The sequence below is a fragment of the Camelus ferus genome, chromosome 7 (genome assembly GCF_009834535.1).
Source record: "Camelus ferus isolate YT-003-E chromosome 7, BCGSAC_Cfer_1.0, whole genome shotgun sequence".
NCBI lineage: Eukaryota > Metazoa > Chordata > Mammalia > Artiodactyla > Camelidae > Camelus > Camelus ferus.
The window spans coordinates 12,980,915-12,997,364 of record NC_045702.1 but is presented as its reverse complement, the minus strand read 5'-3'; the positions used below and the strand labels follow the sequence as shown (position 1 = coordinate 12,997,364).

Genomic DNA, 16,450 nt, shown 5'->3' with positions numbered 1-16,450 from the left:
AGTTGCTAGTTTGTGACCCCTGATTTACACAGTCATCCCTCAATGGCTATCATGTGCCAGGCTAGGCACTAGGAGGACTTACAAGGGCAGACCCACTTCATATACTAGTGCACACTCTAGCTGGAGAAGTTTATTTATTTAGCCAACGGTTATATAGCACACACTATGTACCCAGCACAATACGGAGAACTTTATAAATATCGATTTAAATCTTTACAACGATCCTTATTGTCTCCATTTTACAGACAGACTGAGGCCCACAGAAGGTGAATCATTTGCCCAAGGTCACAGGGCTAGCAACTGGTAGAGCTAGGAGTTACATTCAGGCGGTGTAGCCCTAGAATTGAGCTCTTCCCCCCAGCCCACCAATCTTTTTTCTTTTAATTGAAGTAAGTTGATTTACAACGTTGTGTTAATTTCTGGTGTACATCATAGTGATTCATTTATACATATATATTCCTTTTCATATTCTTTTTTGTTATAGGCCATTATAAGATGTTGAATATAGTTCCCTGTGCTGTACAGTAGGACCTTGTTGTTTCTCTATTTTATATACAGTAGTTAGTATCTACAAATCCCGAGAGTCTGCGCTTTTATCCACAACACTATGCTAAGTCTCATAAGACCTGTAAATGCATAATAAAAGGTAGCTTGTGGCAAGAACTTCGATGATGAAATGATCCCGTGATTGCCTGAAGGCTCTGTGCTCCTTCACAAACGCGCCTTATAGAAGCTGCTTCCTGCCGGGAGGATTTGGCTTTCTTGATGTTAGAGTGAGCTCATATTTGATGTTTATTAATGAAGTAAAAATAAATCTCCTGTTTATGTTCATTTGGGCTTTGGCAAACTGATTTATTATTTCATGTAAGTGGGTTTCACTTTAGAAAATCAGCTGAATTCATCCTAGAGCCTTAAAAAAAAATCACAACACTTCACACTTTGACCATTTCTTTGCTTTATTCATTTAATTAGCTTTAGACATGAAGCGAAATCATTTAAGTTTATCTGTTTGTGTCCTAAAAAATTAGGCGGGGGTGTGGCAGGGGCCTGTCCAAGTGAGGGGCCCCATGGCTTAAGTACCATTGATTTCACGGTAAATCACTTTGGGTCTCTCACCTTTGATTCTTATGAGCATTTCAATAAAAATGTCACAAACTCCTACTTGGCTCTTAACTTTTGATTACTTTGATACTGCAGTTATATCCCTCCTTAAAAAATTATTCATGAAAACCAGAATTTAGCAAACAAATAAGGCAGGGGCAATTACGCATCATTCTTCAAAGCAATTTCTAGAAAAGCAGAATCACAGACATAACCAGTGCATTGCAGTGTTTTGCCTATAAGCCACATAATTAAGAATGATAGGTGAATGAGAATAGAGAAATTTAAAATATTATGACTCTTTGCCAAGATGAGGCCAATAAAAAATTAATAAAAGTATAGAAATCACAATTTATGTTAATGAATACATTATTGGAGTCACCACATTTTTCACTGCATTGAATAAAAAGAAGAGAGTCCATGTTATAGAAAAGAATAAACGAGGAACACTAGAATTGCTAATACAGCCCAGACCTAATATAGCACTAGATGGAGGAGTCCCAGTTCAATACACAGCTGTAGAATGAATAAATTAGTGACTGAATATGTATGTTTAAGGAACAAGACAAAGGACAGATGGTGCTAATAGTGGTCACAAGCCTCTCCCATCAACTCCAACTTACAACTATATCTTTTATTTCTAAACCATTAGCCAGCAATCTGGGGGAGGCAGTAGACATGTCCCCAGAGTCTCTCATTATAACAAGTGTCTTTATGTTTATAAATTTTGTAAGTCTGTGATTGAATCAGATTCACAATCATGGGTCTACTATGCTTACGGGAGAAGTTATGTTATTCTTATTTGAAGAACTTGGAGAAAATGCTTTTAGAAGAGCTCCTTACTGCAGTCCCACCACATGTTTATATTCACACCCTCTCTGCATCCGTTAGATGTGATAAACACACTTTTCCCCAAACTCAGGATGCCCCATTCCATGATATGTCATTCTTGGTCATTAAATAACAGGACTCTATGTTAATGTTGGCCTTCTCCATCCCTCTTTAACAAAGTGTTTTCAGCCAAGGATATTAAACTAGTCAACCTCTCTTTTCCCCTGTCAGAGAAACAGCCAGCATCCTGAAATCACAGCTCATTTGTACCATGTTGGCGTGAATATTCAGACTCCATTTGTCTCCAGCTCTTAAAGGCTGGTGTTAGAGTGAATGATAGACATTTTGTTTTGAATTAGCAAAAAGGAGGAGAAAAAAACCTAAGTAATAAGTTTGGCCTTAAAATATCTGTTTCAGGGAATGCAGCTCTGCATTTTCCTCCAGTAAAAGTCAATTAAAAAAAACCTTAGATTTAATTTGGCATTAAGTTGGACCTAGGATACAGAGAATAGTAGGAAGGAAAATGTCTCAGTCTTTTCTCCCCAGATTGAGCCTTTGAATCCTACTGGAAGATTGTTGCGTGGACTGGTGCAAAATGTTCACAACTTTGTTTTGTTGAATAGCCCAAAACAGAATCTGGAAGCAACTGAGTCTGTGTCCTTGAACCATACAAATCTCATCACAATTGGAACCTCAGACTTCTGATAGTTTTGGTTAAAAGCTAGTGTGATGGTTCTTCTCCTCTTTACTGTGTACTCACTCATACTTTTTGGAACAAAAGGCTGGAAAGGAGTTCTAGACAAGAACTCCTGGCACCATTGTTTTTCTCTCCGCAATCTGTACCCGATCTTGGCTTGCCCACCCTGGCACAACCTCTTTCCATCAATAGCCATGCTAGGCAGGAATGTGTGCTCTCTGGAGGTGCCTCTTAAGGCCAAATGCAATTCCCTCACCAGGGAAACTCCATCATTTGGCCGAAGTTACAAAATCTGCATATGGTGATGTTGGAATGTCCTCTTATCTTCTTTATCATACAAATTTCCAGAATTGGGAAGACCATGGGAACTTGTGTTCCTTGTGTCCCTTCAGTCCCTAACCAAACTTGGGCTTGTTGTGTATTTTCCTTCTTATAATGCACGACAAGGACCTGAGAGCAGTCTCCTGAGGGTGAGCCATCTAGGGAAGAGAGTGGATTCACGATTTTCTATCCTATGAGCCTCGTTCTACAGCCACTACCAGAAAAGACTCTTAGTGTAAGAAAGACCCCCTTCAGATTCTGCTATGACAAGTGTGGGCACACTTGAACTAAAGAGGAGACTGAACACTTTGTCAAGGGTGTCCAGGGAGGCTTGTTCTGCAAAATTCAAGAAAAGAGGAAGGGAAAAAAAAAACCCTTCTCTTTCCATTCCATCTGGAGCTTCAACTGACTCCAAAAATACTGGCCCACAGTGGTTATAAAATCACTCATTTATGCTGTTCTAAAACAAGGCAAAGCCTGCTAGGTGCTTATAACTCAAAGCACTCTTACGTGCTCAGAGGAAAATTATCTTTCTCTCCAAATCCTGTAGCTGACTGAAATTAATGAAACACAGTCAGGAGGCACCTCTCCTGGCCACTGGCCACCATTCATTTGGAACCCTCCACCTAGGCCGTTCATGGATTGCAGAACTGTTTTCTCTTGACTTCAGAACTTCTCCTTTCTCATCTTATGTACATAGCAATTTATATAAAAATCACTGACACAGGTGTCATGGACATTTTAGGTAAATGAGTGAAAAATGGCATCTTTTTCCTGGTACTGAAAGACTACCAAGAGCAAAATATGAAAGTGGGTCCTTGAAGAAAGCTGGTATCCCAAAGCTCATTTTTAAGAAATGGATGGAGGTATGCAGAGAAAGAGGAAGCTTCCAAACCTCTGAGAGCCTCTTCTGCTAGTAGTCAGACAATCTAAAGAAAGATCAAGGGTTTGTGCTAAAGGATGAGAACCAATGGAGAAAGAAAAATAAATAAATAAAAGAAAAGAAATAACAATTTAAAAAATAAAAAAGAAGTGAATGAATACCTTTCCCCCTTTTGTTTGCATCACATTAAGCAGGAAAAAATTGGGAAATTCAGTGCTGGGGTAAACATGGCCCTATTAGAAATGATATTTGATGGTGGGGCCCAGAGAGAAGCCTGTTATGCCTGTCAAGCCTGGCTTCTCCATGCTTCATCAGCCCCCATTCTGACCTGGCCGTCAAACAGGAAAATGTCACCAAATGGTCTTTGAGGGCACAGGTGGTGTGAGGAGCCCAGCAGTGAACTATGGACTAAAGAGGGCATTCAGTGCAAAGGAGGTACATTCCCCTTAGCTGAGTCCTTCACTGTCTGGACAAGATGATGTTCCCTGGCAATGGAGTCCTAGCCACTTGACCCTGAAAAAGACTTGCTTTCTGTCTCTTTGGACATTAAGGAGTCTAATCCCAGACCTCCTCTATTGTCCGGCCTGATTAGCTCCGATTGGCTGATGAAGAAAGTGGTCCTAAAGGGAGGTGCTGATGTATGAGACCACTGGGCACGCAGCTGGGGAGTCAAACATGCTCATGGGTGGAGTTAGCTAGAGGGGAACAAAGTTGGGTAGGGCCAGCGCCCCAGGAATGGTCTGGGGCATAGCCCCAAAGGAGAGGAGAGAAGAAAGAATAAAATAGGACCAAAGGAATAAGTGGAGAGAGAAACAGATAGATAGGCACATGAGCTAATACACACATTCTTACAAACCCTCTTTACAAACAGTATTTAGATTTCTTCCTCTTGGGAGGGTCTCTCTCCTGTAATTTACCAGGAAAACTTCCTACATGCAATTTCTGGTGGCAGTTTTAAACCACTGCTCCTCTCCTCTGCAGTCTTTCTAGGTAACCTCATTCACGGTCATGGTTATAATTCCTATGTATAGTTTATAACTGTGAAATTCTCTACCTCTAGTTCTCACCTGGGCTTCAGACTTGCATTTCCCTTGCTTTCTAGACACGTGCCTGTGGATATCCCACAGGCCCTTAAACTCAGCAAGGCCCAGTCTAAACCCATTGTCCTTCCTTCTTCACTCCCAAAAGAGTGTTCTCGTGGAAGAGGGACCATACCTGGAGTGGGTTCATGCTATTTACTGTCTCCTAACTCTTTGAAGAAGGAAGTAAGTCTCCCGCCATCAGTTAACCATATCTTTCTTTCAGACCCTCTCTCCAGCTTTGACTTATTTCCACCTCTTGGGGGTTGGGGGGTAGATAGCAAGTGAGTAGAAAGCATCACTAATAATCATCAATAAAGGTCGTCCTAAAGCAAATAAATTATAGGCCAGAGACTGCATCTTCTCATCTATCCATTCATTCAGTTATTTAATAAATACTATTACATGCTTACCATTTACAAAACTTCCTCTAGTGCTGCAAAAGATGTAAAAGGCACACTCTTCAATTTCAAAAATTATATAATGTCATAGGGCAATGAGAGATGTATGCAAAGGACTACAACACACTGCAGGAAAACCAAATGTTCTAAGAGTGATGTCAATGCTAAGGGAGTTTAGGAGAGGAGAATCAGAGGGCAGTCCATAGGCCACAAACTAAAAGTCATCATATTAGAGAAAAAAAGATGATGGGGTATTACAGACTAAATTGTGTTCCCCCAAAATTCATGTGTTGAAGTCCTAACTCCCACTACCTTAGAATGTAACCGTATATTGGAGATCAGGTCTTTAAAGAGGTGATTAAGTTATGGTGAATTCATTAGGGTGGGCCTTAGTCCAATATGACTATTGACCTTTTAAGAAGAAATGTTGGACACAAGAATGAGAGATGCCAAACATGTGTGCTGGCAGTGGGATGGCCGGGTGAAGACCCAGGGGAAAACAGCCGTCCACAAGCTAAGGAGTGAGGCCTTAGAAGAAACCAAACCTGCCGACACCTTTATCTTGAACTTCTAGCCTCCAGAACTGTGAGTAAATAAATCTCTGCTACTTAAGCCCAGCCTGTGGTATTTTGCTACAGCAGCCACAGCAAACAGATATAGGGTCCAACCGATGTAATCCTGACCCAGTACTTGCCTGAGAACTGTGCTAAATTCCTGAATATCTTTTCTCCCTACTGGTGCCAACCTTGGGAAAATCGTGAACAAGTGAAGTTTCCTTTAGTTTCTCCATCCTCTACCTTCTGAAATCCCCTGTTTCTTCTCCCTAGGTAGACCTTCTGCTGAAAGAAGTTCTTCCAGGTGAGGAGGATTTGTAGAAAGTGAGGGGGTACTCGTCCCTGACATCACCAGTGTTTGTGCAAAGGGAAGCTTATTCACCCTGGAAGACTGACTTATCATCTCTTTACTCTCTCAAGTCAGCAGTATTCTTCCTCGGAAATAAGAACTTCATTATCGATCAGGGACTGTTTTGCTTAAGATATTATATATGAAGGAAAAAAAAATTTTCTTTTTAAATAAGGCAAAAAAATCAGATTACAAAGCAAGAAAACAATTCCTCCCAAACCTGACAGATTACTTGAGAGGCACAGCAGAAAGCTTGGTTTTTCACAATGCATCTTTAGGTGTAAGAATTTAGAAAATTAGGCAGAGAGGTTATATAACTGCTAATATCAGAGCTCCCCACCCTCCCAACAAAAGCACATAAACTCTACTCACAGGTAAGCAATCAGATGTCCTCTTGTGAACCTCTGGTTGACCACCAATCCTTATGAACTCAGCTGGAAGATCTTGAAGTGTTTTAATGACACCTGGTATAAAAGAAGGATGGAAACATAAATTGAATGAATTTTAGTTAATGTAGTCTATATATTCTAACATATAATTTCTTCCTCAGGTACTGCTTTTGGTTAGGACCTGAAAGGGGCAATAAAGCATAGATATAAATAGTATTGCACATTTGCATCTTAAAGAAAATAAATACACTTATTACAGAGTCAACTCCTAAATCCTCTAAATAATGGAGGGGAGAAGGAGGTAGAGTTAGTACAAAACAGGGAGTGCTACCAATGCCAATAATGGAAGACAGGAGGCTTTAGGACATAGCCAAGGACACTCGCTTCCCTAAGCTCAACCCTCAAAGCCTTCTAAGCTTCAGACTCAAAGACTCTTTGGACCCTTTGCTTTGTCCAAAGTCTTCTGCTGTCAATGGTCAGGAACCTGACTAACTGGTAGAAGGAGGAGGCTCTGAAAGATTCCAAATAATTATAGAAATGTACTAGTAGATAATCTAGAGTTGACTGTCTTGCACTTGAAACAGTATATATTAAATATCGGAAGGACCAAAGAAATAATGAGCTGTGATAGTAAATCACCATCACACCCCTAAACCTGCCCCAACATGATGCGACCAGGGATGCTACTGGATATGAGCATGGGAAATGCAACTCTGGGTTTTAATGCTTGCCTTTCACTGGGTAGAATAATGGGGCTCAAGAGAACCTACCTTGCTCTCCCCCACCCCACCCTCTGCCATTTTGCATTGGAAGAAAATAAAAGCTCATAGAGTTGAAGGGCCTGGCTTGGAATCACACCGCTGGAAACTGACCTTGGATTCCTAGATTCTCATTTCAGTTTTCACAGGTTAAAAAACAAACCAAAACAAAAATCTGTCTAGCATGTTATCAATGGTTTATATTCATCTGAGGAAGGCTGGTTTGCGAACCAGGGATCGGGGAATCTTGAGGGGCTCATAAATTAGTCAGCAAAACCAGGTGCCGTCATTTCTTTATTCCTGAGCAGTCAGGCCATCCTTAGCTCCCCTCTCTCAACCTCTACCATCTCTTCCTATGCGTGCCAGATGCACACGTCTGAACAGCTGTTGTATTGTGATACATCTAGAGTATCTTGCTCAGCATTCTGGGGATGTGGGCCCCGATCTTAAGAAGTCTAATATCTAGTTGGAATGATAAAACATATAAGTACACTTGTAGGTTACAATGCCAGAAAGTGATCAGAGCTCCAAATCCCATTTAAATTCCTTTTCTTCTACTGTTGGCCAAGTTTTGCAGGACTTTTCTATAAATCTGAGGAAAAGGGGACAAGAAAATCTGTGAGACGTCTCGTAGCTGGGAAATTTGCCTAAACTTATAATCTGGTTCCTTCCAGCTCCTAGGCCCCTGCCAGCATGCAGCAGGGCATCAAGAAATTTTGTTGAATGAGTGAACAAAACCCATGGATGAGTTTCAGGGGGGATTATGGACTCCTCAACGCTGTAGTCCAAGTTTTGTGTGTATTAACTTTCGTTAGCTTTCAGCGATTTCTCAAAGTTGTCTCTGCTCCCTTCTCCCTCTCCCCAAATTAAGAACCACTTGCTGAACAACTAGCACAGCACTAGAGGATGGAGTTTAGATGAGAACATATTACAATGTGTGTTCCTGTGAGTAAATTTACAAACAGTTATGGACGAGTACCCTCTATGTGCCAGGAACATATGGGGGATGGGCCAATGAATAAATAGCCATTCTGCCTGGTTTCATGGCACTTATGGTGTACTGTCCCCCTGGAGTAGAAGTTCTCAGACTGGCTGCATATCAGAATCTTCTGGCGGAGCTTTTTAAGAAAATACCATCTGGGATTCTCCGAAAATGTGCCCAGGAACTTGCACTTAAAGAAGTTCCCTACATTCAGATGCTGATGTAGATTATAACACCCACTCCACACAGGCCTCCCATCCTTGCCCCTCAGGCTTCAACGGACAAAGGCATAAGAGACTAGAAGAAAACAAGGAGTTACCTGCCTGGATTGTGAATGAACAAATTGAGAGATTTAAATTTGTAGAGAAAAAAGTCCAGAGTACTGTCCCCAAGCCCTCTGGCAGGGTCAGGATTTATTTGTCCATTTTCCCTTTTCCTGCTCCCCATTCCCTCAGTATTTTTATTTTTAAAATTGGGAATGAAAAAAGAAAAAATACAGGAATCAGGGAAAAAAATTTTTTTGTCTATAGAGTCTGTGTATATGTTTATGAACCATCTTGTGAGTGAGAAAAACATAGAAAAGCTTTTGAGAGAAACCATACAGGGAATGACAAAGTGACTAAAAACAGAGTTTGTCTTCAGATATACTTTCTATTTTCAGATTTAGGATGGAAGAGCCAGAAAGTTGATGATCTTACTTCCTGTCCTAAGATCATTCTCTACCGGCAGCTACCTTGCAACTTCAGATAGATGCCTGGGTGAACCAATGCTCACTGGATACCTTTAGGTTTTTTATTCGGTGCCCAGCACAGGGATTCCAACTGACCTGGCTCAGAGCAGTTGCTGAAATTCTCTGCAGGCAAAGCTAAGTCTAGACCGGACATGGGAAGGAAGGAAATGACTGGTGATGGAGGAAGAGGGGATGGGAGAGAGAGCTGGACGGCGGTGTTAGGTAAATGAGCCTGTCTTCCTTCCACAGTCCCCTTCCCAGCCAGTGGCAAACAGCCAGGTGCTATTTATTGCTCCTTTGATTGAACTGTCTGCTCAGGCATGTGGGGAAATTTGGGTTTTATAGGAAAGCATTCACTATGGGATAATCAAGATGTAATAAAAAGAAAGGAGGAATTTCTCTCCTTTCAATCAGCTTTCTAGTTCTCCAAGAGGGGTACTTTTCTTAAAACCCTCAGGAAACCTCTAGCTAAAGCCTTGCAGTAGCATGAAAAACAGAAACTAACACCTTCCCAGGTTACACAAATGGAAAAATACTGACAATACATACTTGCAAAAAGTGGTTAAAATTCTACTTTAAAATTCCTATCACAAGTGTTTACAGAAAGATGCCTTTTTCCAAAGGAATGCCAAGGGGTTGTGTGAAGGGGAGGGTCTCAAATGATAACTTACTATAATAGGGAGTTATTACAAAGCTTAAATTAGGGATCCTTATAATCCTAATAAATTAAAGTGATTAACTTCATGTAGTGAAGAAGAAGAATCAGGTTTTCATTAATTTATAATTTTGCCTTGTGCCTTGAATTAGGACCCTTTGATTTCAACATTAATATTTATATTAAAAAATCCCCCCATGGCTCTTTTATAATAGTCTCTGCCCTCATTATGGAGATACTAATAACTACTGTGTATTCAGAGTTTTAGTGCCAGGCCCTGCGCTAAGCTCCTGGCGCACATCCATTTCATTTATCACTATAACCACCTTGTGAGAAACATGTTCTTAACTTAGGAGAAGCACCGAGAGGTTTGTTGTGTTGAAGATGTTTGCCGAAATTCACCCAGGTAGTAAGTAGTGAAGCCAGTATCCAAACCCAGGGGCTGACCCAGCCTGATGGGTGTAGGGGAAGGTTACAATTCACCTATTCATTGAGTGAGTACTCTGAGCCAGGACGGGCCACACAGTGATGAGCAAGGACTCTGCTTTCACAGAGCTTACATTCTGGTGGGGTACAGACAACAAACATGTTTTCAATAGTGAGTAAACAGAAGAGCTACGACACGATAGAGGGCCACTGGAGGCCCGCTGGACATTGGACAGTGAGGGATGGTCTCTCCGAAGAGGAGATATCTAGGCTGAAAGTAGATTTCTAGGAAGGAGTTACTCATGTGAAGAGTGTTCCTGGAGAAGCCCTTGAGAATCCTGGTGTGAGGCAGAGGGTTTTATGAGATGACTGTGTGCTCTGTGATCATGAAACCCTTCCAAGTTATTCAGTTCACATGGGATTCAGGCTTATCTGTCCATTAGCAGAATGTGCAATGCTGAAAGATGTGCCGACTAAAGGGACTTACAACAGAATGATTCTCAGGGTACCATCTTTGCCAGAACACACGAAGGTGGCAGAGGTGCTGGTAATCTGTCCCTACCCATAGGGGAGATTGCCAGGGATACACATGCCACCTGTGCACCCAGTGCCCAGAACAAGAGAGGTCCCCCTGCACTCCTGTTCACGAGGTGAATTTGAAGAGAGCTGCTTTCTGTGGGTTTATATGAGCTCCTCTCAGGCTTGTGCTTTGGAGAATAAGGCAGAATAGTTCTTAATAATTGAAGAATGAAAAGCTACAGGATATAATCCTTGGAATGGGAAAGGAATGGTAAGAAGCTATTTCCGTCTGAGTTGGCAGGAAGTCACATAATTTGTGGGGATGGAAATTAAAATAAAATATTTAAAAATAGAACTATGGGTTTTAGTCAAAATGTGCCAGCAACAATAAAACATTGATAATTGTCTCTTGTGAATTGTCTCTGTTTTACATTTATAGTTGAATATGGGAGCTAGGCGTATTTTAGAAGGGAAGAAAAATGTGATCTCAGGGAATTTGGGTCACTTAAGTAAATACTAATGAGTGAATTGACCTTGACCAAGTCATTTAAGTGCTCTTGGCCCCTCAATTCTTTCATCTGTAACATGAAGCATTTGGAATGGATTTTTAAGATCTCTCCAACTCAGATTGCTTATGTATAATTCTATGATCTTTTAAGGAAAAAAAATGTATTGTGTATGTCTTAGTATTTGTGAATGACCTTGTTATGGTTGTGAATAAAATAAGTTCAATCAAGTTCACCCTTTTCAGCATCTAACAGGATGCCCAGAGAAGGATATTGCTTTTCAGAAACCACCCACCCCACCTCTTCTCCATTATTTCTAAGAGATGAGTGTATTTTACAGCTCTGAGAGAAATGATAACGTATCAAATAATAATATCTATAATTTACTGAATGCCTACTATGTAAAAGGTACTTGGTATCATTATCTAATTAACCTTCAAAAGAAAACTGTGAAACTAGTTGTTTTTTGTATCCCATTTGGAAGTAAAGAGACAGATTCAGATTCACTGTCACATAGTTAATAAGTAGAGTTGAAACTGCAGCCCAGATTTGTTTGACTCCAAAGATCTTTCCATGACTGAACACACAGTAGAAAGAACAAGAGTACATAAGAGAATAAGAAAACAAGCAGAACGTTTCTGAAAAGCACAGCAGAGTTTTCAGCAGTCTCATGGAGCTAAGTAAGAAGAACTCAAAGTTCAAGAAGGAAGAATCATTTTGGAATTAATATATCTATTTCCTAATTGTGGTGGTTGTTACACAACAGTCTGCATTTGTCAAAACTTATAGAACTGTACACTAAAAAGAATAAATTTACTATGTATAAATTATACTTTGATAAAAAAAATGGAAGCAAGGGGAAAAAAAGAAGACAAGGTCTTGGGACACAAGCTCACTTAGACCTTTGGAGAGTTCACCAATGGAGAAGGGGCAAACTAGGGTCGATGGGAGTCACACAAAATGGCAAATGAGTTTCAAATCACCTCAGCCCTAATTCAACTAAAGTGAATTTTCTCAACTCTATAAAACTACCAGAAGACAGAGTAACTCAACCTGGAGTTGAGTAACATCACGCAGCACCTTAACTGGATATCCATATGGGAAAAAAGAAAACCAAATCTTGACTTTTACTTAACATCATACCCACCTCCACTCCAGACTGATTGTAGATCTAAATGTGAAAATTTACACATTAAAGCTCTCAGAAAAAAGAAGATGCCCGCATGATACCGGGATAGGCAAAGATTTTCTAAACAGGATGTGTAAAGAATTAACCATAAAGGAATAAAGTCGATAAACTGTACTGCATTAAAAGTAAGAACCATGAAGAGAGTGGAAAGGCAAGCCACAGGTTGAGAAAGTATATATTAGCAAAACATATCTGACAAAGAACTTGTATCTAAACATACAAAGAATTCTTACAAATCAATTTTTAAAAAGATATATAACTCAATAGGAAAATAAGTAAAGACTTTAATAGGTACTTTATAAAAGAGGATATTAAAATGGCCAATAAGCACATGAAAAAGTGCTCAATCTCACTAATCATTAGAAAAAATCAAATTCAAATTTCACACCACTAGAATAGCTAAAATTTAACAGACTGACAATTCAAAGTTTTGATGAGCAATTGTTAAGTCTCATGCACTGCTGTGGGAATGTAACTTGGTACAATTACTTAGGAAAAAATATTTGGCAGTATCTGCCTAAGCTGAATATTTGTATATCCTGTGACTCAGAAATACTACTCCTAGGTATATACACAACAAAGATCCATGCATATACATATCAGAAGACATGAACAAGAATGTTTACAATGGGGCTATTCATAACAGCCACAAACTGGAAATCACCTTAATGTCTAGCAATAGTAAAATGGATAAACTGCGGTAGGCAAACAATGAAATGCTTTATTGCAAACTAGAATGATCTAAGTATCACTCAGGCAATGAATCTCAGAAATGTAATTTTAAGCAGCAGAAGCTGGACAACAAAAAAATTTCTATAGGATTCCATTAATATAAAATTCAAAAACAGACAAAACTAATACTTGGTGTTAGAAATCAGAATGATGGTTATCCTGGGGCAGTGGTGAGGAGATGGGAGGAGGCATGACTCTGAAAAGGGGCATGAGCGGGGCACCTGGGATGCTAAGTAATGTTCTGTTTCTTGGTCTGGGTGCTGACTGCATCATTACGGTCATTTTCTGAAAATTCATCATGCTGTACAATTATGATTTCTGCACTTTCCTGTATGTTACACATCAATAAAAAGATTATTTTTATAATATGTGAATAGAAAAAGATGAAGCTTCAGTCTGGTTAAGATGACAACCAAAGGAAATTTATGAGCTCAAAATATGAAAATTCAATATCCTCAGTCATATATCACGCTAGTAGGAAAATAAAATAATAAAAAGAAAGACAAACAATGAGAGAAAACAAAAAGGTAATACAAATCAGTGTACTCTGTAGGGGGAAAATTGTAGTTGGGAAGGCTGGGATCAATTTGGCCAGTTATTTCTAAATTAAAAGTCAACACTGGATTATTTACCAATGACTTGGTGAACTTTCCATATATATATTTTGGCTTACTATGCCTTAGAAGGGAAATATTGAATGTTTTTGCAAGTGGCCCATACCAAAGTAATTCAAATACAGGGACTACTTATCATCTTAAGATGTTGTGAAACCTTGCGGTGTATTCAGCCCCTTGCTTACTAACCACAGTTTCTCCTCTTCACTTTTAACCACCACTCTTCCCAAATCTATCATCTCCAGTGGCTCACATATGCACCAGCCCTTGCACAAAGTTTCCTCTTTACTTGTTTCAATTGCATGTTTCCATTTAAGTTTTTGCCTATGTATATTTATTAACATTTGTCTGTAGTATGCTTGTATTTCAGTCTAAATTTTTATGTCTGTGGGAAAATTGCTTGATTTTCATAGGATGCATTTTTCATGTTACTGTGGAATTATGTGTATAAACATACACAGATATTTTTACAAATTAGTAGATAAGAGGGACAAGGTGTATTAATAGGATACTATGTTAGGAATTTAGCTACCAAACAGACTAAATAAAGCGAGAGACTAAGGAAATTGCTCTTATAATTTAAGAAAAAGTCAGTTATTCAATGAAAGTAAGAATTCTCTTGGCATTCTACAACAGGCAGTTTCTCTGGATTGCTGACAAAGCTTTACAGTATTCAGTTGGGTTGGACACACGCTTCACAAGATAGGTTGTGAGGTCATAATAGAGGTATGACCTTAGGGAAGTTCTTGGTTGGATATGTACCTTGTATTAAAATGAGGATACTAATAACTGCCTTGAAGGGTTTTCACTCCTCTGTGCCCACATAGTATTTTCTTAATACTATGGTGGCATTGCCCCAGTGAACTGTCAATGTATGAGCATGGGCTTCTTGATAGCAAGGACACGGTCTTATTGGTAATTGTATCCTGAGCATTTAGCATACTCCATGACATACAACACGCTCCATAGGAGTGTAGTGCTGAGTGGGTTAATGAATGAGTGAGATAACATATAAAGTACCTATTATTGACCCTAGGATGCTGTAGGTCCCCGATGAACATTGGTGCCTTTCTTTTCCTCCTCCCTTATTATTTGCTGTCTGGAAAGCAGAATGAATCAAACCTTAGCTTATTTCTATACCATTAGGTGACCAGGACCAGCAAAGGTTGCCAAGGAAGTTTTGCCGAATTCCCCTTAAAACTTCATGGAAAGCCAAGGATATAGTTTAGATAAATGTTCTCAGAGGAACCAATTCTGTACAAGTATGAAAATGAAAAAAAATTTTCAGAACAGAACAGGATCACTAAATACTACAAAAGAAGGGCTTTGATGTCTTAAAACAGTACCTGTTTGCTGCAGCCTTTCCTATTTTCTCTTGTATAATTTTAAATTAAGAATAATCCATGATGCTATTTGCACTGGCCAGGATTTTTCAGTTGTTAATAGAAGAATGAGAGTGGATTTTTAGAGGCAAGATAATTTCTGATCAGAAAAGCAATAAGAATGTATCCATGGCAGGGTGAGGGTCAGATGTTTATTTTTAAGCTTTATGAAAAGTTCTCTACTTGTCTGAAGCAAGTAGGAAAGTGAAAGTAATTTATGGTATTATGAAATTTCTGGACTTCTCATGGGAAAGTAGCTGACGTCAGTGTTTGATAAGCTTCCTGTGGCTATAAACATACGAGACATTGACTCCTAAGAAAAAATGTAATCTTTCTTTTTACAGAATCATGGTGTACTTGCAGCTGGAATTTGGTTTAACTACCATACATCAGGAAAAACCTAATGTAGATATTTTAAGAAGTCCAAAGATTATGGAGACACAGTTGCCATTGTTTCTGTCATCATCATGGTGAACATCAGTGTCACCACCACCACCACCTTTCTCATCATGATCACTGTCAACAAGCACTGATGTTTGTCTTATTTTTATGGCACTCCGTTAAATTCTTGGGTTCCAATGAGTGGTAATAAATGGTACACTTAATTTTTATGTATATTAAATTTTCCAAAGGATACAGTCATCCTAGCATTCTTCTGCCTATATGGCTTCTGTATGGCTTCTTTATTTTTTTTGTACTGAGTATATATTATTTATCAGGTTATTATTTTATTTTCAAATAACTGTTATTAAGATATAGTTCATATACCACACAATTCATCCATGTAAGTGTACTTGTTTGTTTGAAGTATTCTTGAAACTTTTTTAGTGTTAGCTCTGACTACTGATAAAAATGTAAGTACCTAAGAACAGGACTGTGTATTATATATATTTTTATGGCCTTTTTTTATGTTTAAGATGAGCAAAAACACAAAGCAAATTAACATGAAAAATGGGATAATTCTGTTCCTCTTCTCTACCTTCTAACTAGCTAGCACTGCCCATCTCTCTCCTCCACCCCAGGGCTGTGTGCCGAGACCTAACCCAGAGCCTTAAGTTCAGTCACTGTGAAGCACAAAACTCTGACACAGGGAATCTGAACAGTGGTACGGCTGAGGGCTCAGGTCAGAATCTAAAATCACTTGCCTGCTACTCATGTACCAAAGGCAAAACCATCAGTGTGTGTAGCTCTGAAAAAATTTGCTGGTTGATGTTATTCCTCGGCATTAAAAAAAAAAAAAAAGTCACCCTCTGCATGACTTATTTGCACATTTTAACCGAAAGACCAGCTGTTGAAGACTGCAATCCCCTGGATGAGATCTAGAGGCCTTTGCACTAGAAAACTGGTATAAT

The 16,450-nt window shown here is 39.3% G+C and overlaps 1 protein-coding gene across 7 annotated transcripts in view; it reads right to left on the bottom strand.

Moving 5' to 3' along the window:
- The window catches only part of CALD1 (caldesmon 1), a 176,696-nt gene that overhangs the window by 106,139 nt on the left and 54,107 nt on the right, over positions 1 to 16,450 (bottom strand). For 6 of the 7 annotated variants that reach the window (XM_032483393.1, XM_032483399.1, XM_032483392.1 and 3 more), the window contains exon 2: positions 6,589 to 6,680. The gene's annotated coding sequence lies outside the window, so the exon portion shown is untranslated. Of the gene's footprint in view, positions 1 to 5,958; positions 5,970 to 6,588; positions 6,681 to 16,450 lie in introns of those variants that run through there. The other variant, XM_032483394.1, reaches the window with a different exon arrangement.